This window comes from Arvicola amphibius, chromosome 15 (genome assembly GCF_903992535.2).
Source record: "Arvicola amphibius chromosome 15, mArvAmp1.2, whole genome shotgun sequence".
In the NCBI taxonomy this organism is placed as follows: domain Eukaryota; kingdom Metazoa; phylum Chordata; class Mammalia; order Rodentia; family Cricetidae; genus Arvicola; species Arvicola amphibius.
In genome coordinates this window covers 10,150,157-10,174,894 of record NC_052061.1, presented here as the reverse complement: position 1 = coordinate 10,174,894, position 24,738 = coordinate 10,150,157, and the positions used below count along the sequence as shown (strand labels likewise).

General features: G+C 41.5%; 2 long non-coding RNA genes across 2 annotated transcripts in view; one reads left to right on the top strand and one right to left on the bottom strand.

Annotated features, from left to right (window-relative positions):
- Positions 1 to 3,794: 3,794 nt before the first annotated feature.
- LOC119801656 lies at positions 3,795 to 13,561 on the top strand. The gene is made up of 2 exons (XR_005283273.1): positions 3,795 to 3,857; positions 12,954 to 13,561. It is a non-coding gene; the product is annotated as an uncharacterized LOC119801656 (long non-coding RNA).
- LOC119801654 overlaps positions 12,269 to 24,738 on the bottom strand; it is a 35,277-nt gene continuing 22,807 nt past the window's right edge. Inside the window, exon 4 of the long non-coding RNA XR_005283272.1 lies at positions 12,269 to 13,164. This is a non-coding gene — a long non-coding RNA (uncharacterized LOC119801654). The remainder of the gene's footprint in view (positions 13,165 to 24,738) is intronic.

The window sequence follows — 24,738 nt, the reverse complement described above, 5'->3', positions numbered from 1 at the left end:
AAGCTACAAAGCTGCCACATATATGTAGAGAGGGGTCTAGGCCAGTAACATACAGGCTCCCTGGTTGTCTGTCCAGTCTCTGTGAGCCCCTATGAGCCCAGGTTAGTTGATTCTGTGGGTTTTCTTATGATGTCCTTGACCCAGTAGTAATACATTTGAGAGTTGTTCCGTTTTATTGAATTTGTAGGCTTCTTGAAATTTGTGTTGTTGTTGAAATCCAACTTTAACCCATGGTGATCTGATAAGATACAGGGAGTTATTCCAGCATTTTTGCATGTGTTAAGACTTGCTTTGTGATCAAGTAAGTGGTCAGTTTTAGAGAAGATTCTATGCGATGTTGAAAAGACAATATATTCTTTGGTGTTGGGGTGAAATTTTCTGTAGATATTTGTTAGGTCCATTTGAGTTATAACATCTGTTAATTCTGTAATTTCTCTGTTTAGTTTCTGTCTGAATGACCTGTCCCTTGGTGAGAATTGGGTGTTAAAATCTCTCTCTGTTAATGTGTGGAATCAGATGTTTGATGTAAGCATTTTTAATGTTTCTTTTACAAATGTGGGTACCCTTGTATTTGGGGCATAGATGTTCAAAATTGAGACATCACCTTGGTGCATTTGTCCTTTGATGAATATGAGATGTCCTTCTCTACCTCTTTTAATTAATTTTAGTTTGAAGTCTATTTTTTAGATATTAGGAGAGTTACTACACCTGTTTGCTTCTTAGGTCCATTTGATTGGAAAATATTTTTCCAACCCTTTATTCTGAGGTAATGTTTGTCTTTGATGTTGAGGTGTGTTTCTTGTATGCAACAGAAGGATGGATCCTGTTTTGGTATCCATTCTGTTAGTTTGTGTCTTTTTATTGGAAAATTGAGTCCATTAATATTGAGAAATACTAATGACCAGTGATTGTTAAATTCTATTAGTTTGTTTATTGTTGTTGTTGCTGCTTTGTTGGTAATGGTGGTGTTTGTGCTTATGTGTGTGTTTCTCTTTTTTGGGTTTTGCTGGTGTGAGCTTATCTATTTCCTGTATTTTCGTGGATGTAGCTAAGTTCCTTGAGTTGAAATTTTCCTTCTAATACTTTCTGTAGGCCTGGATTTGTGGACAGATGTTAATTAAATTTGACTTTGTCATTTTGTTTTCTCTATCTATGATCATCAAAGGTTTTCCTGAGTCTAATTCTCTTGGCTGGCATCCATGGTCCCTTAGAGCCTGTAAGAGATCTCTCCAGCCTCTTCTAGCTTTCAGTGTCTCCACTGAGAAGTTGGGTCTAATTCTAGTAAGCTTACCTTTGTTATTTGGCCTTTTTCCTTTGCAACTCTTAATATTCTATTTTTATTCTGTATGTTTAATATTTTGATTATTATGTGGTGAGAGGATTTTTTTTGGTCTAGTCTAGTGTTTTGTAAGCTTTGTGGCTTTGTATACCTTTATATGCATGTCCTTCTTTAGGTTGGGACATTTTTCTTCTATTATTTTATTGACTATATTTTCTGGGCCTTTGAGCAGAGATTTTTCTATTTCTATCATTTTTAGGTTTGGTCTTTTCATAATTTTCTAGATTTTCTGAATGTTTTGTTAGGAATTTTTAGATTTAACATTTTCTTTGAGTGATGAAACTATTTCCTCTGTCATACCTTTAACACCTGAGATTCTTTCTTCTATTTCTTGTATTCTATTCTGTTGGTGATGCTTGCGTCTGTAGTTCTGTTTGCTTACCCAGACTTTCCATTTCAGTTTTTGTTTTCTCTATTGTTCTATTTCCATTTTCAGCACTTGGACAGTTTTATTTGTTTCTGGCAACCATTTATTTGTCTCCCTCCCCCTTGGCTTTTTTGACATTCTTTAAGAGATTTATTAATTTCTTCCAATTTTTTGCTTGTCTTTTTCTCAATTTCTTTAGAGAATTTTTTTTCTATTACCTCTTTAAGAACCTCTATAATCTTCATAAAGTTATTTTAATGGTTATTCTTATGCTTTAGCTGTTTTGGAGTAGTCAGGTCTTCTTGTCATAGGGTAGCAGGGTTCTGGTGGTGGCATATTTCCTTTTCTGTTATTGATTTGGTTCTGACATGATTATAGGTCTAGGTATTGATTCTTGTGTTTGTCTTTGTTAGATGGGTGTTTTGTTCCTTGATTTCTGTTTTCTCTCTTGTCTTCTGGCCTAAGTGGACAAGGGTTATGGTGATTGGTAAGTCTTCAGGTCCAATAGGGTATCTCTGCTAGGGATTTTGGGGCCTTGCGGCCTTTGATTGGGTCTGGTATCTGATAAAGCCAAAATCTTCTTGTGTCTCTAGATATGGCCTGGTCTCCAGTAAAGCCTATGTCTTCTTCTGGGGTACCTGGGACCAGCCTGGCCTCCAGTAGAGCTGCTATGGCTGTTCTTCCAACTGGTTTGGACTGTATCTGAGGCTATAGAGTCTGCCAGAGTTCTGAGGAAGGGCTGACCATGGGGAGTATGATGAAATGGGAAGGCTTGGGCAGCAGTGTGGGTCTTGGGGGAACAGAACTCGGGGAGTGAAAGCAGTCCAGCTGGCAGATGGGCCACTCACCTGTTTGTTGACTGGAGATGGCTACACCAGAGCAGTAGGATTCCTTCAGAATTAGGGGCAGGGCACTGGTGTAGGAGGTCCTTCTGTATATGTGTTGCTTTTATTGGTTAATGAATAAAGAAGCTGCTTTTGGTCAATGGCTTAACAGAAGATAGCCAGGCTGAAATATATATATATATATATATCTACTATCTATCTATCTATCTATCTATCTATATATATATATATATATATATATATATATATATATATATAGAGAGAGAGAGAGAGAGAGAGAGAATAGGCAGAGTCACAGAGAAGCCATGTAGCTCTCTGCTGGAGATAGATGCCAGATGCTGGATGGAACTTGGATGCCAGATGGAACTTTACGTGGTAAGCCACAGCTATGTGGCGATAAACAGATTAATGGAAATGGTTAACCAAAGAGATAGGGAGCTAGCTAGCAATATGCTTAAGTGACTGGCCAATCAGTGATTTAAATAATATAGTTTCTGTGTGGTTATTTCGAGTCTGGGCAGCCGGGAACAAACAAGCAGCCTCCACCAAAAAGTTAGAGCCCAACATGGGGCTCAAACCCATAACACTGAGATTAAGAGTCCCATACTCCACTAACTGAGCTAGCTGAGACTGTCCTTTGGGGTTCCTGCTTCATGAAAGAGTCTTCCAGACATTCTGCAGAACATAGAAGAAAGTAACTGATGGACTTTGCCATTACAAGGCAGAACAGATCTTCAAATTTCCTGCTTCATGGAAAAGCCTCCTGGATACTATGGGCCTGTGGTCTGAATATTAGATGCCCCAATTATACAGAAAAACTTTTGGTGACTGTCCCGGCAGTGAGATGTCTCTGTCAATTCTAGAGTTTTGGAAGTTGCTTACAATGCACTTCTTGTTTACTTAAGTAATATTATATCTTTCTGGAGTCTTTGATAGAATTGAAGAATAGATAGCTATAGTTAGAGTTTTCCTTAGTTATGATAAATAATAAAGTAAATATAAATATTGCAACTGTAATTCTTGCTTGATACCTATTTTGTTATATGTAATTTTACTATGTTAAAATTAAAAGCTTTCTTTTTACTTAGACAGAAAAGGGGAGGTGATATGGGATTCTGCTCTGTATGCTGTGATTACCATTGATTAATAAAGAAACTTGTTTGGGCTTATAGTAGGGCAGAACAGAGCTAGGCAGGGAAAACTAAACTGAATGGTGGGAGAAAGAAGGTGGAGTCAAAGAGACACCATGTAGCTACGGCCAGGGACAGATGCACTGGAACCTTGCTGGTAAACCACGAGCCTCATGGTAAAATATAAAATAATAGAAATGGGTTAACCAAAGATATAAGACCTAGCTAGCAATACGCTTAAGTGATTGCCAAGCAGTGATTTAAATAATATAGTTTCTGTGTGATTATTTTTGGTTCTGGGCAGCCAGGAACGAACAAGCAGCCTCCTACAACAGGACACAACAATGGTGCTGGTGTTTAGACGAAAGGAGGCTGACCACAGGGCAGAAGAGTCACTCACCAGTTGTGGGGACAGAATCTAAGGAGGGGTGCAGTTCTGCTGGCAGGCTGGTCATTCACTGGTTCTGGCTGGTGCATTCTAGGCCTGTTGGACTGAAGTCTTCTGGGGTTGATGGAAGGCCCAGCAGAGGGGCCAGGGACTAGCTGGGTGGTATAGGCTTCAGGAAGGGTTCAGAGGGACAGAGTCCAGGGAGGGGTACAGTTCTGCTGTCAGGCAGGTCACTCACCCGTTCTGACAGGTGGCATCTGGTTCTCAGTGGCAAAAGTCTGCTGGGGTTGGGAACTGGGCCCAACAACGGGGCTTAGGACAAGCTGGAACAGTATTGCCCTGGGGAAAGGTCACTTGGAACAGAATTATTTGATCTCTTGATAGGTGACACATTTAGTCTTATTGAATCTTTTTGGTAAATTGACCCATTTATCATTATAGAGTGTGCTTTTCAGTTTCTGATATTTCTCTAAAGTCTAATTTCTTTTAACGTGGATATTTTCTGTTTTAATATTTTTGTAATACATTTCTATTCTACTTTAAACATGCTTGGAATATGAGTATAACTGTGGTTTCACATAGACAGCATAGACTGCAACCAGCCGTTATTAGCCACTCTGCCAGTTTCTGTTTTTTTATTGAAAAATTCTAGGTATTTACAGATAGCACAATTATTAATATGATTATGATATTTAAAATAGAAAAGTCTGACACTCTGTTCTGTGTTCATGATTTATTCTCTGGTTTTGTTCCTCTGCTTTACTTTTCTGGCCTCCTGTGGCTTATTTTTAACTTTTTTAAAAATTCTGGTTTAATTTATTTTATTATGTTTTGAGTCTATTTTTATCTATGATATTTTCTAGTGTTTTCTTTAAGACTTATATTTCTTTTTTATTGTTTTTATTGAGTTATATTTTTTCCTGCTCCCCTTCCTTCCTCCCACATTTCCTTCTACCCTCTCCCATGATCCCCACACTCCCAATATACTCAGGAGATTTTGTCTTTTTCTACTTCCCATGTAGATTAGATACATGTATGTGTCTCTTAGGCTCCTCTTTGTTGTCTAGGTTTTCTAGGGTTGTAAATTGTAGGCTTTTGTTTTTTTGCTTTATGTCTACAAGCCACTTACAGGTGAGTACATATTATATTTGTTTGTCTTTCTGGGTCTGGGTTATCTCACTCAATATAATGTTTTCTAGATTCATCTATTTGCCTGCAAATTTCAAGACACCATTATTTGTTCCCACTGTGTAGTACTCCATTGTGTAAATGTACCACATTTTCCTTGATTGTTCTTCAGTCAAGAGGCATTTAGGTTGTTTTCAGGTTCTGGCTATGACAAACAATGCTGTTATGAACATAGTTGAGTACATGTCCTTGTGGTATGATTGAGCATCCTTTGGGTATATACCTAAAAAAGTGGTATTGCTGGATCTTGAGGTAGGTTGTTTCCTAATTTTCTGAAATATTGTCATATTAATTTCTAAAGCAGTTGTACCAGTTTGCATTCCCACCAGCAATGCAGGAGTGTTCCCTTTACCCCACATCCTCTCCAGCATAAGGTGTCACCAGTATTTTTGATTTTAGCCATTTTGACTGGTGTAAGATGAAATCTCAGAGTCATTTTGATTTGCATTTCTCTGATGGCTAAGGATGTTGAGCATTTTCTTGTGTCTTTCAGCCATTTTAGATTCCTTTGTTGAGAGTTCTCTGTTTACGTCTGCACCCCATTTTTTTATTGAATTATTTGTTCTTTTGATGACCAATTTCTTGAGTTCTTTGTATATTTTGGAGATCAGTCCTCTGTCTGATGTAGGGTTGGTGAAGATCTTTACCCATTCTGTAGGCTGTCGTTTTGTCTTGTTGATGGTGTCCTTTGCTTTACAGAAGCTTTTCAGTTTTGTGAGGTCCAATTTATTGTTTTTCTCAGTGTTTGCACTATTGGGGTTATATCTAGGATGTGGTCTCCTGTGTTCAAGTGTACTTCCCATTTTCTCTTCTGTGAGGTTCAGTTTGGTTGGTTTTATGTTGATGTCTCTGATCCATTTGGACTTGAGTTTTGTACATGGTGATAGATATGGATCTATTTTTATTCTTCTATGTAATGATATCCAGTTATGCCAGTACCATTTGTTGAAAATGCTTTCCTTTTTCCATTTTATACTTTTTGTTTCTTTGACAAAAATCAGGTGTTTGTAGATGTGGGAACTGATATCTGCATCTTCGATTTGATTCCATTGTTTCTCCTGTCTGTTTTTATAGCAATATTAGGCTGTTTTCAGTACTGTAGCTCTGTAGTAGAGTTTGAAGTTAGGGACTGTGATGCCTCCAGAAGTTCCTTTATTGTACAGGATTGTTTGGCTATCCTGGGTTTTTTGCTCTTCCTTATGAACTTGAGTATTGTTTGTTCTAGGTTTGTGAAGTATTTTGCTGGGATTTTGATGGGTATTGCATTGAATCAGTAGATTGCTTTTGGTAAGATTGCCATTTTTACTATGTTAATTCTACCTACCCAAGACCATGGGAGTCTTTCCATTTTCTGGTGTCTTCTTCAATTTCTTTCTTAAAAGATTTAAAGTTCTTGTCATACAGGTCTTCCACTTGTTTGGGTAGAGTTACTCCAAGATAGTTTATGTTATTTGTGGCTATTGTGAAGGGTGATAATTCTCTGATTTCTTTCTCAGCCCATTTATCATCTGTAGAGCAGAGGGCTACCCATTATTTTTGTGTTAATCTTGTATCATGCTACATTACTGAAGGTGTTTATCAGTTATATGAGTTCCCTGGTAGAACTGAAGTCAAACTCTCACTTTTTGCTGATGATATGGTACCTTACCTAAGACTTGTGTTTCATATATACATCGTACCATCCATGATGTTGCTGTTGCCATCTTACCAGTTTGAAGCATAAAAGTGTAAAAACTTCACCTTGCATTCTATCTCTTCTAGGTACTTACATAAATTTTCTGTCTGGGGACCTTAGCTAGTTTCTAAGCTTTGTCTGCCAATGACAAATTCTCTTAGTTTTTCTGAACGCCTTGATTTTCTCTTTATGCTTTTTTGGTTTTGTTAATTTTCGATTGTTTTTAGTTCAGGTTGGCCTGGAAGTCGCTATGCAGTTGAGGCTGGCCTTGAGCTCCGGATTCTGCCTCCGCCTCTCAAGTGTGGGAATGACAGACAAGGCACTCCATATGGCCCTCTTCATTCTTGAAGGGTATCTTTAGATATAAAGTACCAAAATGCCAATTCTTTCCCCTGAGCTGTGTCAATGTTTTTGTTGTTGTTGTTGTTGTTTGTTTTGTTTTGTTTAATTTCTTCCGTGGTCTCTAATGAGAAATAAACTTCATGCTTTTCTTAATCTGCTTTCAAAGTTTTTGCAGGGTTTTTTTTTTAATTTTAGAAGTTTGTGCATGATGGTTTTGCACCAAATTCTTTGAGTTTAGCTTGCATCTGTAGTTTAGGTATTCTTCCAAGTTGGGAAGTTTTAAAGCTGTCATATCCTAGAGTGCCCTTCCAGTTTTGCTTCTTCAAGAACTTAGTGAAGACACGCCAGGTATTTGTCACAGCCTCAGAGCTTCCTGGAATGTTTCTGTGTACTTTCATCTCTTTTCAGTCTGTGTAAATAGGCCCTTGGTGGCATCTTCAGACTCGCTCATTCTCTCCCCTGATCCCTCCACAGACTTGCAAAAGCCATCTGGTATATTTAGCCTTTTACTTATCATATTTTTTAATTCTAAAACTTGCATCTATTCATTCTTTACATTTCTTCTTTTCTTCTATCCAAGGTTTTTTGTTTGTTTCTAATAACTTTTAAATTTTTAAAAAGAATACTTATACCTAAGCTTGGTAATGCATGCCTTAGATTCCAGTACTCAGGAGGTAGAGGCAGTCTGGTCTCTGGGTTCAAGGCCAGATTGGTTTATAGATGGAGTTCCAGGACAGTCAGGACTACACAGAGAAACCCTGTCTTAAAAACCCCTTTGGTGGTTTGAAAGAAAGCGCCCCCAAAGGGAATGGCACTAGTGGGAAGTGTGGCTTTGTTCAAGTAAGTGTGGATTTGTGGGAGGAAGTGTGCCACTTCAGAGACAGGCTCTGAGGTCTCATATATGCTCAAGCCATGACCAGTGAGACAGTCTACTTCCTGTTGACTGCTTGTTGACATGTAGCAGCTATCTCTTCAGTACCATGTTTGCTGGCACCTGCTGTGTCTCACCATGATGAGAATGGACTGTAAGGGAGTCATCCCAATTAAATGTTTTCCTTTATTAGAGAGTTGCCACAGTCATGGTGTCTCTTTACAGCAATAAAAAACTAACTAATGTAGCAAGCTTTCTTGTTGGAATATATTTGGGTCACCAGCCCCCAAATAGTGACATAGAGACTTCTTATTAATTATGGAGGCTTGGCCTTTAGTTTAGGCTTGTCCCCAACTAGCTCTTAAAACTCAAATTATTAGGTTATTAATCTAGGTTCTGCCTTTCCTCAGTATGGCACATCCTATGTGCTCTGAGTCTGCCTGAGAAATCCCAACCTCTCTTCTTCTAGAGTTTTCTTTCTCCCTGGAAATCTTGCCTATTCTCTCCTGCCTTTCTCTTGGCCGTTCAGCTCTCTAATAAATGAATTGCAATGACATATCGTCACACAATGTGAACTAATATTCTGAGACAAACTAAGACACCCCCCTCCCAAAAGCTCATGATCTCATTGCAGCCTTCTGTTCTAGATGGTTTTCTCCAACATCGTTTTGGCAGGAGACGCAGATTGTCTTCTCCTGCAATTGTCTGGTCATAACCGGGGTACAGGATCCTTTCTGGCCTACTTCACCTTTGGGTGGTATGGGTTCTCACTGTTGTGAGAGAGTCAAAGGGCTCCCAGGAGCCCTTCACTGGGAATCTGTGCTGCTTCCCATAAGGTCACCCCTGGCTTCATACAGGAGCAGGTTGGCCTGTTTCCGCTGTATGGTTCTGACTGACTTGACTCGTAACAAACCCTCTTTCAGCATCACCCAAGATGGAACAGCCAGGGGCCCTTCTTCTGCTGGTTAGAGGTTCAAGTTCAACATCTCTGTGTAGCCTCTCCTGGCATCGCAGGAGTAGGGAGAAGGGTTCTTGACAGCGATAAAAGCTTAAGTTTCTACTTGGTATTTTATCTTCTCTTTCATTTTTTCTTTCCTCCTTCTCCTCCTTCTTCTTTCTTCTTCCAAGACAGGGTTTCTCTGTGTAGCCCTGGCTGTCCTAGAACTAGCTCTGTAGACAAAGCTAGCCTTGAACTCAGAGATCCAGTGTCTCTGCCTCCCGAGGACTGGGATTAAAAGCATGTGCTACCACCGGCTCCACTTGATATTTTCTAATACCAGTTCCCTGAGAAAATTTGGATTCTTATTACAGACATTTTGTTTTCTCCATGGGACACAGGGTCATTGGTTTTTCTCTATAATGCTACTGTTGTTTAAAAGTGTGTGTGTGTGTGTGTGTGTGTGTGTGTATGATTGTGTGAGTGTGGGTTTTCTTGTTTGTTTTATAAGTTTCCACCTTTCTTAGCCCTGCTTGTGGCTAGAAACCAATTTATGCTATTCCCTCTGTTAGTTGGCCATCCTGGTGAAACATACTTGTGTTGTGTTCCCCCAGCTGATTGGCCATTCTGGTGTGTTTAGCCTCTTGAGGTTGGAGTCAGAGAAAGCAGGGAACTTTCCGACATGCTATTCTGAGATCCTAAAGTTGCTAGCAGCTCTATTTCCCTTTTTTCCCCAACTTTACTACCTTCTTAACATTATTTTGGGGACAATGCCTGGGGATCCTAGTACTACATAAGAGAATAGAGAAATTTTATGCTCCTCTTATCTTTATGGGGAAAATCTACCAAAGTTTACAAAAAATGCATTTTATCATCAATGTAGGTTTTTTAAAATGAGCATAAGTTTTAGAATGCCCGAGGCTAGTATTGGGTTGGGGACAGCAGTGAGTTGTGTAGGGATTGGGAGAATGTGACGGGAGAAGGTGGTTACCCAATGAGGGACAGGGACGTATAGGCAAGAGGGAGCTGGTGGAAGCTTCCAAGTGATGGAAATTGACAAGGGAAGAACTGATGAACTGGGCCTGGCTTCCAAAGCCTTTGGGGATGCAGGAGGAATGGTCCTTAGCTGACCAGACCCTAGCACAGTGGTCCTTACCCTTCCTAATGCTGCAACCCTTTAATACAGTTCCTCATGTTATGGTGAACCCCCCCCCCCCCAGCCATAACATTATTTTTGTTGCTACTTCCAACTGTCATTTTGCTAGTGTTATGAATTGTCATGTACGTATTGGATATGCAGGATATCTGATATGCAATCCACGTGGCCCAGATGTTGAGCACCACTGCCTTAGCAGCTACTCACTGTCTCTTTCCTTCTTAGGACTGCTTCGGTCTCCCTCTTCGCTATTGACAGTAAAGGTTGAATCCCTGGACTGATTTGGAAGGCACTCCCTGACTCAGAGGTCAAGCCTCTTGCTTACCCATCCAATCAGGGCAGCCCATAATTTGGGAGGAACACATCCGCAAAGCCTTTTCACTAATTAGCCCGACACCCTAGGATCTCTGAAGCCTCCCAGACTCTGAGGAGGAAACACCAGTGATCATTCTTTCTTCCGTGATTAGGAAATGAGATAAGGGAGGGAGGCTTTTAACAAAGCGGTGACAGCCATCTTGCAAACACCGGAGAGGCAGCTTTCTGTAATCTGAGAGGACTCCAGATGCAGGAGAAAAACAAACAGTAAGACCCCTTGTCCCCCTAGGATTCAGGTTTAAATAAAGTGTGTATATCTAATGCTCAATCTACACAGCCAGGCCAAAGAGGACAGTGTTAAATTGCCTTCTATTCTTGGACAACTCACCCTGTCACTGCAAAGCCTGCCTGCATCAAAGCCTTTGGAATCGTAGCAGGATGCAGCTCAGAGTTGTCTTGGTGTAAGTCTGGGGTAGTCTGAGCCATTGGGCGTGGCCTGACGTGGCGAAGTGACACCTCCCCAAACTGTTGAACTGTAGAGAATTTGGGGAGTTGGATATAAGATCAGAACTCTCTTCAACATTTGTGGGGTGAAGAAGGTGACACATTCTAAGCCTGAGACCCTTCTACTTTCTACAGACACAAAGGAAGTGTGGGTTGGGATGTGATAATGTATTCAGACCTTGGCCATTTACCGGCTAGATGGCATTTGAGGGAAGTTCAGTCTCTCCAGCTTCAGTTGGAGTTAAATGGCATTAATAATGGATCGTAGCTCCTGGATTTCGGGCAGGATTAAATGGGAGAGGTGCACTTTCTCAGCAAGGCACGTTCTATCTATGACCTGAGGGGGCTACTGTTTTTATCACTACTCGGTTAACAGTGTTCCTGGAGACCAGGGGGGAGGGCTTCCTGAGTTAAGACCGTTTATCCCATGTCCTAGAAGGTGTGACTAAGACTTAATAAAGACGATGCTCCTAACTGCTCCCGTCTCCACCCAAAGTCATTCGATACCTAAAGAAAGATCTCTACAAACAATGCGTGTCTCTAAACCGGAAGCTTTCAGTTTCTCCATAAAATCCAGTTTGTCGTATGTAGCCAAGAAATGTATGATTTGAGTTTTTAAGATTTTCTTTAAATACTCATCTCAGGAGAATTGTACCAAGGGGAAAACAAACTCATAGAGAAACAAACAAACAAAAAAAAAGGACAAAAATAAATAAATAAATGAAGTGAAACGTGGTTCTAAGAATTGAAAGAAAGAGATTACTGGAAGAAGAGCTTCACAGCCATAGAATTCACATCCCAAACAAAGCACTATGTGTCCTGTAGGCACACCATGCATATGACCGGAATTATCTGTGTCAGCCAAGAGGCTCTTCTTAAGATTATACCTAACATATTGGACTCCCCCTCCCAAGGTGAGAGATCCCCAGTGCATTCTAATGCATGTTTTATTTCTCCATTGATTTTAATTAAAAGGATATTGTCAAGGTTGCTAGGCATAAATATTGACTGATTTTGACACTACAGTTGTCCCAGAGGCCCAGGCTTGCTATTTCAAGGTTCTTGTATCTCTTTCAATTCCTCACACCTCCTTTTCGGTACATGGGACGAGTCAAAAACAAAGTTATCAGGAAATGTCTGAGATGTAAGCCAGGTTGAAAGAAGCATCATTTCTAGTAAGTCAGAATAATAACTCATACATCAGAACTTGGTGATATAATGGATAAACTTTACTGTCTGATGGTCTGACACCTCAGTTTGTATATGCAACAACCCAGAATGCACACAAATAATGCTTTTAATATAGCCAAATGACACTATCTTTGAAACAGGAATTTTGCTAAAAGAGATTCTTGCAGACATGCCTCCTGGGGTCAGGTGTGACCTCTCAGTGGTCCTAACTTCTCCATCCCATCAGGTTGTTTGCAGAACACGATTTATGCTGATTCCCACCCAGGAATAGGGAAACCTTGGGAAGGCGCTTGCACTTCAGGGTTAATTCTGGCAGAGACCTAAGCAGTAGGAGGGGAAAGCAGCCCAGGCCTGTGTCGGGAGGAGGCCAGCTGCTGAGAAAGATGGGGCAGGCTGAAATGCATTATGAACAGTCTCAGCACAGACAGATTGTCTCTTCCTTGTTGATAGTAGACAATCAATATGGTTGTTTTCTGTTCGGTTTTCAAGGGCACAAGTTGCTGCGACTTTGGGCTGGAGAAGTTCACAGGGTGGTTAACGAAATGTCAGCAGCGATTGAGCAATTCAAGCCAAATTGACATCCGGGTCCCATAAGACTGCCCTGAGTGAACTGGGAGTCACAGGGGAAGGCAAGGACATCCAGGGCCATGAGGAGCAGGTGGTCTGACTCACTGAGCAACAAAAGGGATTTCTGGTTTCCTTCAGCAGGCCAAAGGAAGACATGCCATCGTACGGGGATGGACAGTCATCCCGAGGAAGAAAGAAACGCTTCTGGTCCAAAACAGCTGAGACTCCAAGACTAGAGCAGCTCTTAGAGAAGAAGAGATTTGATTGAGACTTGTTTATCATTTCCAAGGGTTTAGCCCATTATCAGCATGGTGGCGAAGGCGGCAGCAAGCAACATCTACGTCCAAATCTACAGGTGACAGGAAGAGCAAATGACACTGGGCCTGCTTTGAGCTCCAAGTCCACTCTCAGTGACACACTTCCTCCAATATGTTCACACCTCCCAATCCTTTGAATCCTTTCGAATAGTGGCACTCCCTGGTGACTAAGCATTTGGCTGTGTGAGCCTACCGGGCGGGGGGAGGGGCTGTTCTCATTCAGATCGCCACTCTTCCTCCCCATGTCCTATCTTTAGGCCCTGTCCCCATTCCTAAGTAGCAGACGTTGCTCTCATGGTAAAAAAGAGGCAGGGCCTAGAGCCCATAGGCACTGAGTTAAAAATCAGGAAGGAATCGACTGAGATGTTTGGCGAGCCCCCCTCTACCCCATAACTTCAACTTCTTCAGCAATAAAAGCAGTTAACAATGGGTCAAGCTTCATTGAGATGTGATTTGAAGGGTATCATTTGCAGCAAATGCTTTCAGCTCCTCTTGTACTGCTAATGGGCTCTCCTGGTTCCCTTAGCAGCCCTAAATCTCCGAGCACACCTCTTCTTCCCAGAAAAGAAAATGACATATTTATTTAGACCAAAGGGTTGACAGCAACTCCTCTCCCCAAATACACCTCATGGGGTGTAAAGTATTGTTGGTAAATTATGAAATGTAACTGTCCCATAAAGCCCTAAGAGCAAGGTGTGGGACCAAGCTCATTAGCATATTGGTCTTTGAGGTGCTTTAAGGTTCCTTACTCTAAAGCAACAACTTAAATATGGGGTCTTAGTGGAGGCGGCACTTAAGTTAGGAAGATGTTAGTGACCTTTAGAATATGATCATACAGCAAATGTCTACACTGGTGACATTGGCTTTAAGGTCTCAATTTTTTGCTTTAAGATAGATTTTTGATTTTGGAAAATTATCAAATATAGCGATAATCAGGAAAGACTAACAAATGCCACATACCACTCTACCTGCCAAAAGGCATAGCTTAAAACATCAGTGCATGTCTTGTTATTGTTACTGTGGCATAGAGGCAGGGTGGCTACGGCAGGGCTATGTTCCATGTACTCATTGGGACTTAGGTCACTTTGGTCTGTGTGTATTTCACTGTCACAGAAGAGGTCAATGATCCACCCAAGAGTGTTCAGGGCCGAGAAACAGTTTGGCGAGTTACTAACCAGTGTCGGCCACACATAAAAGTTGTGTTTTTCCAGTGGGGGCAAGGTCAAGATTCGATTTGAATGGGGAAGAGTCAGAAGATAGGTTACATGGGTAGATCTTAAAGGAAGAGGGTTAGACACTGTCTTAGGGTTTCTATCGCTGTGAAGATACACCATGACCACGGCAGCTCTTATAAAGGAGAACATTTAATTGAGGTGGCTTTCAGTTTTAGAGGTTTAGTCCATTATCATCATGGCAGGGAGCATGGCGGCTGGGAGTATGGTGGTGTGCAGGCACACATGGTACTGGAGAATTCGACATCTCCGTCCAAAGGCAATAGGAAGGGAACTGAAACATTGGGTGTGGCTTGGGCAATTTTGAGACCTCAGAACCCACATCCACAGTGGCACACTGCCTTCAGCAAGGCCATATTTACTCCAGAAAAGTCACACGTCCTAATAGTGTCACTCCCTTTGAACTTATGGGGGCCAATTACAGTCACTACCACAGACACCTAGGGTATAACATTTAAGGAGGTATTTCACATGAAAGGCCTGTAATTCAATGCCTGGGAGTCAGTTCTGCCTTAAATCCAGTGTTCTAAGCACCTCAGGCACTTCAGTAGGAACTGGGGTTGGTTACTATTGCCAGGCTAGCTAACTGGATAGCTTCCTGTAAGGTTTTGCTCATTGGGCGACTATAATCTCTTAACCTTTTGATGGCATATGTTTGAAAAATTCTTAATCTTACTATTTTTTGTGCCCATGTACATATGTGTTCATGTGTGTGTATGAATGTAGAGGTTACAAGTCAGTGTGTCAAGTGTCTTCCTCCAATGTTTTCCATTGGATTTTTTTGAGACAAGGTCACAAACACAACCTGGAGCTCACTGATTGGCTAGGCTCATTGGACAGCAAGTATCCTAGCTCTGTTTCCCCAGGGCTCAGATTACATATACACACTGCCTCATTTGCATTTTTTTCCTTGAAGAATGAGGGCTGGGGATCTGACTCAGGTCATCACACTTGCATGGCAAGCACTTCTCTGGCAAGGCTGTCTCTCCAATCTGGATTTGTGTACATGTCCATAGTTTTGTCGAAGAGCATTCCCACTTGATCTAATGAATGGCAAGGGTTTTGTTGTTCATTTTGCTTTCTCCTCCCCTCTTGTACGGGAAGATGCCAACAGTCTTTCTCATTCATTAACACCTAGATGTTGGCACAAAGCTGCCTCCTAAAATGCAGTCACCAGTGGATTTGACCTAAAAGTAGGTGGTGAGAATTCGTCATTATGTTCCTCATCCCCCAAAGAGTTACATAGGCCTTTATCCCTAGTTCCCATTACATCTGTCTACAGGTGTCAGTCAATAGAACTTGAAAGAACAATTTGGGACAAACGATGGGCTGGGCAGCCAACAGTGGCTGCACTATCTTATGTTTTATTTTTCAGATGTAATGAAGACCCTGATGAGGAAGCACACTTGGGAGCGGCGTGTTGCGTACACATTTGTTTGTTTTTATAGAGAAGTATGTGCAAGTTTATACATCTTATACAATTGATGGCCAAGATTTTAATTCAATATGTTAGCTCTGCCTGGACCAAAATCCAGGATTTTGCTAGAATCTCACTAAAGGAAAACAGAACAATAAAAAGTATGATAAGATATAAATGGCATAAAAAGTCGATGTGGAGAAAAAATATAAACAGAGTTCAAAATTAAATTTTCTAAGTTCTTCCTCCCTCTCTCCCTCCCTCCCTTCCTTCCTTTCTTCTTTCTTTTCTTTTTTCCTTTTCTTTTCTTTTTTGTTTTCTCAAGATAGGGTTTCTCTGTAGCTTTGGAGCCTGTCCTGGAACTAGCTCTTGTAGACCGAGCTGGCCTCGAACTCACATAGATCCACCTGCCTCTGCTTCCCGAGTGCTGGGATTAAAGGCATGTGCCAGCACCGGTTTAATCCTTCCTTTCTTAAGCACTTCTCTATGTGTATGGATTTCCCTCCTCTTACTGAACTCTCCTCCACGCGCATTTTGGAAAGGAGAAAGGGAATAAACCAGACTCAGTGAAGGTGAGGATATCTTTTAAAAAGATGATCTGAAGGTCAGGTGGAGTGGATGCGCTTTTGGAACAGCTTGGGAGATAGGGGCAGGTGGGTCTTTGTGAGCTCCAGGCCAGCCAGAGCAACACAGTGAAACCCTGTCTCAAAGCAAACAAACAAACATGCAAATCCTAAAACAGAGCTGCCTCAAATGCTCTTCTGATGGTTCCTTTTCTTACCAAGATATTTTGATTTAGTCAGGAAAACCCTGAGCAATTTTCCAGACTTTTCTGCTCATGGAAGCTCCTTCCTTCCTTCTCTTTCTCTCTCTGGATGTGAGGGGGTGGGGTAAGAGAGTTTATCTTTATCTTTTTGGAAAATTCAGTTTTCCATGAATAAGAAAAGAGACATCAAAGGGTTCATTGAAATAGATAAAATGCTCCATCAAGGCGCTCTAGTAAAACATAGGCTTGATGGGTTTTGAGAGGATGGATCAGAAGCATATGGACTCAATTTCCCTTGGAGAAGTCTACTGGGAAAAGGAAAAGCCGCAGCTTGGGTAAAGTGCTGCAAGCGTTTATTCTATTTCCAGTTCTGAAGGCCAGTGTAACCCTGCCAGTTAAGAAGCCCATTAGGTTGATTTTTAGCTCTGAGTCCAGATTAGATTTTGGCTCCCAAGGAGCACAGGAATTTCAGCTGGGGGGAAACACGAAAGAATGGAGCCTTAGCTACTGTCCATCTAGAAAGAGTATACTGTGTTTTAATCACCAAGCACAGGAATTCATCTTGTGGGGGGAGGAGGCATGGGAAAGGGGAGAAAGGACTTGGATTCCCCAGCATGTGACCTCCTGTCCCGGGTCTTCCATCTTCAGATGTCATCAGCTCTGAAAAGATCGCTAATTCTTACTACATCTTCTGTGATGGTTGATCATTCTTTTATTTGGTGTCAATTAGATAAGAAAGAATTTCCAATGATTCAATATTTCTGTATTAAAGGGCAGCTCAGGCACACAGAGCTCATCTCTAGTGTTATCAATTGTTTTGATGGAACAGCCCAGTGGAGATCACATGGATGACGGTCCATCCATCCATCAAAGCTCAGATTTATCTGAGGAAATGCAGTTATGATTTAATTACCAAAGACTGGCTTCAGATACAACAGAATGAGATTTGTTTATAGAAAGATGGCTTGTTTTTCTCAGTTACTAATCATGAGCTTAATTTTTAATGGAAGAGCATTGCTAGCATAATTAACACCCAATTTACATGTGCATCCATAGAACCAATTAATTAAATTTTATTGATGTCTAGTTGCTCTTTAAAATGCTTTCCAAATGCCTCCAAATTGATTTGAAACTGTTGATAGTGGAAGTCAGTTTACACTTTCTTGGGTTTATGAAACACTAACCTCTTCATTCATTAAATATGTTTTATTCACTAGGGGCATTCCATAATTTCTCAAGAATATTTTGCATGGAATGCACAGTGAAATCTGATGTCGTTGCCAGTTTGAACAGTACTTAAAACAGATGCTACATACTGAGGGATACAGTTATATGGCTCCCTGGATTTGACAACAAAGCAAAGCAGCATGCCAGAGACACCCAGAGCAGAAGCAGTCAGCATCACCCAGAGCAGAAGCAGTCAGCATCATCAGAGTGGAGGCAGTCAGCATCACACAGAGTGGAGGCAGCATCACCCAGAGAGGAGGAAGTCAGCATCACCAGAGTGGAGTCAGCATCACCCAGAGTGGAGACAGTCTGTATCAAATGAAAGAGTCAAGAAAGCTTCCAGAACAAGAGGACAAGACTGTAGGTTGATGGTGATGCTAACAAAGCTAAAGTTTGAGTAGTACTAATGGTAAAGCAAAGGGGGTCCTGGATGTATTTCACTGGTAAGTGTATTATAAGGACACACTCCGGGCATCTAAATTTTCAATTCCTCATGAATGACTGTCTTTGCAATTGAAAACCTCTGGGATCCTTAACTCACTAGCAGCAAATGCTAACTTATGCATTCGATCCTGTTCAGGGGGAGACTTCTGCAGGTAGATCCAGAGACAGATACAGAGGAGACATGAATGACCATGAGAGCTTCTGCCGACTATGGAGACTTTGTGATGTTTTTTTTGCATACTGAATTAATCGTAACAGAGGATGGAAGTGATGATCAAGCAACTTGGACAACCCCTTCCCTTCATGAGAATTCCAGAAAAAACACTGAACATCACTCATTTCCCCCACTCCATAACCTTAACAAGGTACCATGAGATCTTGCCTAATAGTAGTAGGGTCCTAATAATTGGATACATCTCCAACTTGGACATCTCAGATCTGTTCTTTGTATTGTGATAATGTCATTTACATGTGTGATATCTCTCCCTCGGAAAACACACACTCCCACAAACTCACACAAACACACATGTGCACAATCATGAGGTGGTCTGATCTCTTATCATTATGCCACATTCCTCCACATGCCAAGGTTATGTGATTAGGACACTGTGTGTGTGTGTGTGTGTGTGTGTGTGTGCGTGTGTGTATTTCCACCTGCATAACACGACCCTCCTTCTTTTTACTAGCTATACTGTCTTTCTCAGTTCCTTGTGTGATATCCCCCTTTCTCATCACTATGGAGACTGTCAACCACAATTTTCTCAAAAGAACAAGACTATTGGGAAGGGAAGATGGTTAAGTGGGTAAAAGTACTACCAGGCAAGCCTGCCAACTTGTGTTTGTATCCCAGAGCCCATGTTAAAAGCTGGATGCAGTTCAGCCAGCCTAGAGTGAGCCATTCAGCAGCATAAACAGGAGAGGTTCAGCCTCAGCTGGTTGGAAGTCAAGAACTTACTCCAAGAAATTGTCTTCCAACCTTCACACTCATGGTACACGCATGTTCACGCTCACACATAACCCCCAATAAATTCATTTAAAAGGGGAATAGGTTATTGGCAGTAAGGAAAGTACACAAATGCAAATACTTATTAACTAATTGATTTAGTGAGGGAACCAACAGGATGGAAAAGCTGGTTTAAAGAAAAGTAATGTCAGGTTCCAGTGCTAGTTTAGATGCAAGGGCAGCAGATGCACTCAGTGCCATGAGCGTGCAACCTGAAGCTCGTTCTCCTGCTCACAGAAGTAATTTTCTTCCCTTCCAAACAAAAAACATCTTTGTGCTAATTGTAACTTCCTAGAGGGCATTGTCCTCATTGATAATCAAGAACACGGCAAAGGAAAGTAGCAGCTTCTAGAACATAAACGGCCTAGCTATGGCTCATAGGCCGAATACAGCTTGTGGCTTCTTACCATATACAGCTGGAGAGCAAAGACTTTTGATAACCATTTTGTGTTCTGGTAGAGGAAGCAATCCTCTAAAACAGCAAAGAAAGAATATAGGTCAGACATTATGTATGGCCCAATTTTTAAAAAGATTTTCTTTCTTTCTTTCTTTCTTTCTTTCTTTCTTTCTTTCTTTCTTTCCTTCCTTCCTTCCTTCCTTCCTTCTTTCTTTCTTTCTTTCTTTCTTTCTTTCTTTCTTTCTTTCTTTCTTTCTTTCTTTCTTTCTTCCTATCTTTCTTTCTTTTCTTCCCTCTCTCTCTTTCTTTTTAAATTATGTGTGTATATGTGTATGTGCATGTGGGTGTGAGACTCAAAGGTCATAGGTATTAGGTATTGTGAGTCTCCTGTCATGCATATTGGTCATTGAACTCAGGTCCTCTGCAAGAACAGTGTGAACTCTTAACTTTGAGTCATCTCATTAGCTTCAGTATGGTCTAATTTTTAAAAGTATAGCTTAAAACATTGTCTTAGGGTTCCTATTGCTGTGGAAAGACACCATGACCATGACAGCTCTTACAAAGAAGGATGTTTAATTAGGGGTTGTCTTGTAGTTTCAGAGATTTAGTGTAAATATAAGTTTTCATCCTGCCTGGTCCCGCAGGTGCTCAGTCCCAAATAAACACACAGAGGCTTATAGTAATTATAAAATGTTTGGCCTATTGCTCAGGCTGATTACTAACTAGCTCTTACAACTTAAATTAACCCACAATTCTTATCTATGTTTAGCCATGTGGCTTGGTGCCTTTTTTCAGTAAGGCATTCTCATCTTTCTTCCTCTGTATCTGGATTGCAATTGCATCTCTGCCTTTCCTCTTTCCAGAATTCTACTAGTATGGATGATACCCCCCCCATACTTCTTTCCTGGTTAATGGCCAATCAGTGTTTTATTAAACCAATATGAGCGACAAATCTTTTATTTTATTTTATTTATTTATTTTTGGTTTTTTGAGACAGGGTTTCTCTGGATCTTTGGAGCCTATCCTGGAACTAGCTTTTGTAGACCAGGTTGACCTCAGACTCACAGAGATCTACCTGCCTCTGCCTCCTGAGTGCTGGGATTAAAGGTGTGTGCCACCATTACCCGGCTGAGTGACAAATCTTTACAGTGTGTATTGTACAGTGTGCATTATTCCACATCAGTTCAATTCATTGTCATCATGGCAAGAAGCAAGGCAGCATGCAGGCAGACATGATGTGGGAGAGGTAACTGAGAGTTCTACTTCTTGATCTTCAGGCAACAGGAAGTGAACTGTTTCCCATATTGAGTGTAGCTTAAGCAATGAGGCCTCAAAGCCTGCTCCTACGGAAGCATACCTCCTCCAACAAGGCCACACTTACTAATAGTGCTACTCTCCATTGAACAAGCATCCAAACACATGAATCTATAGGGGATATCTATTCAAACCACCACCACAAATGATTTTCTAGTTCTAATTCTGTCATGGATTTTTGTTTTGTTTGTTTTGGTGGTGGGTAAGTGAAATTTAATGTGAAACACCACAGTTTCCAATTTGAATGTCAATTCAAGCTGCATAAAAGTTCACGAAATTTATATAGTCTTTGTATCTGGTTAATTTTGGTGAGTGATATTCTTACTTATTTACACACCTTTGTAAAATAAAAAATAATATAATATTACACAATATAAAATATATTTAGATTATGTATGAAAAATTAAAAAGGAGTAAAGGAAAAAGAAAATAAAAATAACTATTTATAATCTAAACCAGTGAAGAAAATTCTGCTGTTGCCTAGAGAACTTGGTGGTACTCAGCTGAGAACTTATTAGACTTCACTGGGACATCCCAGAGCTAGTAGCTGGGGCCTGAGATGGGACTCAGTGGTTAGGAGCACTTGCTGCTCTTCAGTAGGACTGGATTTGACTCCAGCACCTATGTGATTAGGCCACCGTATCCCCCTCTCTCCTGCTCTCAGTTACACGATCCTCCATCTTTCCACCAATCTACTCATTCTCAGTTCCTTGTGTAAAACAACACCCCTGAACTGGATATGGTAGCATGCTCTTAATCCCAGTACTTTGGAGGTAGAGATAGGAGGATCTCTGTGAGTTCAAGGCCACCCTAGTCTACATAGTAAATTGCTGGACAGCCAGGGCTATGTAGATAGACCATGTCTCAAAAATCAACAAAACATACAACAACAAAATAATATCCCTTCCCCTATTGCTATGGAGATTGTTCTGTGCATTTTGTTTTCCCCCAAATAAAACAAAACAAAATCCAAGATTGTTGGGATGGGAAGATGGTGCAGTGGGCACAAGTACTCATCACCAGCAAGCCTGGCAGCCTGAGTCTTCACTGAAACCCATGTGGTAGCCCACAGGCTCCTGCAACTCCAGTAAAGGAATTCAATGCCCTCTCCCATGCTTAGTGGGCATCAGGCATGAACACAGGGCACATGCATACGTATATTCCCAGAAAATAAAACACATCTTTTCCATGGAACTCACTTTGTAGAGCAGGCTGGTCTCAAACTCACAGAGATCCACCTTTCTCTGCCTCTCAAGCACTGGTATTAAAGGTGTGCACCACCACCACCCAGCTTAAAAAAACACATTTTAATAAAAACAGCATAAAATCTAGCAGATCTTAACAGATATTTTGGTCCTTAAAACTAGGTACTATCATTCTACTCTTTTTGCTTAGTATATTCTTCCCTTCCTTGCTACACTAAATTATTTTTTCCTTTAAAAGTTTTAGTTCTGACGTCATCTCCTCCAAGAGCCCGTCTTGAGCTTGTCAGGCAGAGCCGTAGTCCCCCCTTTTTTTTGGAGTGAGGGAGGTTCTTGGAGCCATGAGCCTTTCTGTAGTGGCATGTGTCACAGCTCTGTTGGTGGGATTGTTGCTGTCTGTGGAGGTAAAGACAGTGTCCCCTGTCTTCTGTCATTTCTCCCACATCTAGAATGGTGCCCATTTGGTAGTAGGCAGAGACTCAATAAGTAACTGTGAAAGAGACAAATCTGTGATGGTCTCATGGGGCAAGATAGTATTCTTTTGTGTAACTTCATCGTGTGTGTTAGGGAGCAGAATTTCAGAGCTTAGTCTTAGAACCTTTAGCGTTTATGAGCACTGTGGGCCTTTGAAATAGACCATTATGCAAGGCATGGTGGCATACACCTTAAATCTCAGCACTTGGAAGGCAGAGGCAGGCAGATCGTTGTGAGTTAAAGGCCAATCTGGTCTACAGAGCAAGTTGAGAACAGCTGGAACTACACATAGAAACCCTGTCTCAAATAAATAAATATGAATGAATAAATAAAATAGGCGACTAGATGCAAAGGAAGCCATGGAATAATGAAGATAGTTCCACTCTCCCAGACATCTTGGTCGAGGCTTAGCCAATATCTTAGTTTTCCTTTCCTGATAAAACCCTCTGACCAGAAACAGATTGAAGGGATAAAGGGTCGCAATATCACTGATAATATTTACAGGGAAGGTGTGTAAGACTCTGGCAGAGTTTCCAGTTGAGAGAATTTACGTGGGCTATGTTAGGCTCTTACTATGTATTTTATTTTGTATTCTTCGCTTTATCTACAGTTAAAAGTCAAAGTAGGAGATGAAGCACAGGCACACAATCCATAAGAAATTACATCAATAGAGTTGTCAGGGCAGTATACTCATGAAGTTGAAATTTAAATCCTTCTCTGGGGCCAGTGAGATGGTTCACCTGGTTAAGTCGCTGCTGCCAAGCCCGACAACCCGAGTTCCATCTTTGGAACTCGCACGGTTGAAGGAGAGAACTGACGCCTGCAAGTGTCCTTTGATCTCCCCAGGGTTTGCTATAGTACCCACACACCCACACACCCACACACATATCCACATACCCACACACCCACACACATATCCACACACCCACACACCCACACACATATCCACATACCCACACACATATCCACACACCCACACACATATCCACACACCCACACACCCACACACATATCGACATACCCACACACCCACACACATATTCACATACCCACACACCCACACACATATCCACCCACCCACACACCCACACACATATCCACACACCCACACACATATCCACACAAACTAAGTCAATGCAATGAAAACCATTTAAGACCATCTCCAAAGTTGTTTCTCTTCTGTGCCATCACAGGTTCCTCGGGAAAGCAAGCTTTGTGTCTTCTCTCCACCCTCCAGTTTAAAAAGCTGTGTGCCCTGAGCTGGGGACTCTGAGTTCTGTACCCTGAGCTGTGTGTGCCCTGAACAGGTAGAACTAGCAGGCGGCTCTGAACTGCATGCTCCATTGCCACACGGAGGTTCTGGCACAGCACTGGAAGACTCACTGGCTCCTCATTGGCCTTGGGCAAGGGGTACAGCAATGGCCAATTTGCCAAAGATACCCTGCGGCAGAGTTCACTTCTGTCTCCTATAAACAACCACGTTTTAGGACTTTGCTCAAGTCGAGTTTCCCAGTCTTTCTTCCCTGTTCTCAGACTTAAGACCCGGGTTGAGTTTATCCTTCCCCTGTTCCTTCACAACACTGACGTTCTCTGTGTTCAACTCTCACCATACTTGGGATTTGGGTCCCAGTTAACCCAGTTGTCCCCCAACAGTTCTGGCCATATAGGAGCTATTCTGCCCTTTAGGGGTAATATCTTCCTGCACCCCCCAAACATATTCTAAGCCTCTGGCTGATGGCTAATAAGTAGTGTTATTTCATATTTTGGCAAATTGAGAGTCCAGAGGTGCACTTTTAACAAATTACTTACTAAAACCTTCATAGAACATCTGTGCTAAAACTGCCCTGAACAGACTGAAATTCTTTCCATGTCTGGCTGTCGGAAGTAAGATTTCTTTGCTATCACCTTCTGTAGCACAGGATGTCTTCAGTTTCCAATATGCCGTCCGCAAGATAGTGATAGCTCCCATCACAGAGCGCACACGCAGGGTGCCAGTATGTCAGTTCAAAGATAATGGCCTTGCCACACAGCAAGCCTCCGATGGCTGAGGCATGGATGTGGCTCCGCTCACATTTACCAGGCCTAGCTAACAGTCACACCGGGATGTTGAGTTTAACTATTCTTGACTTC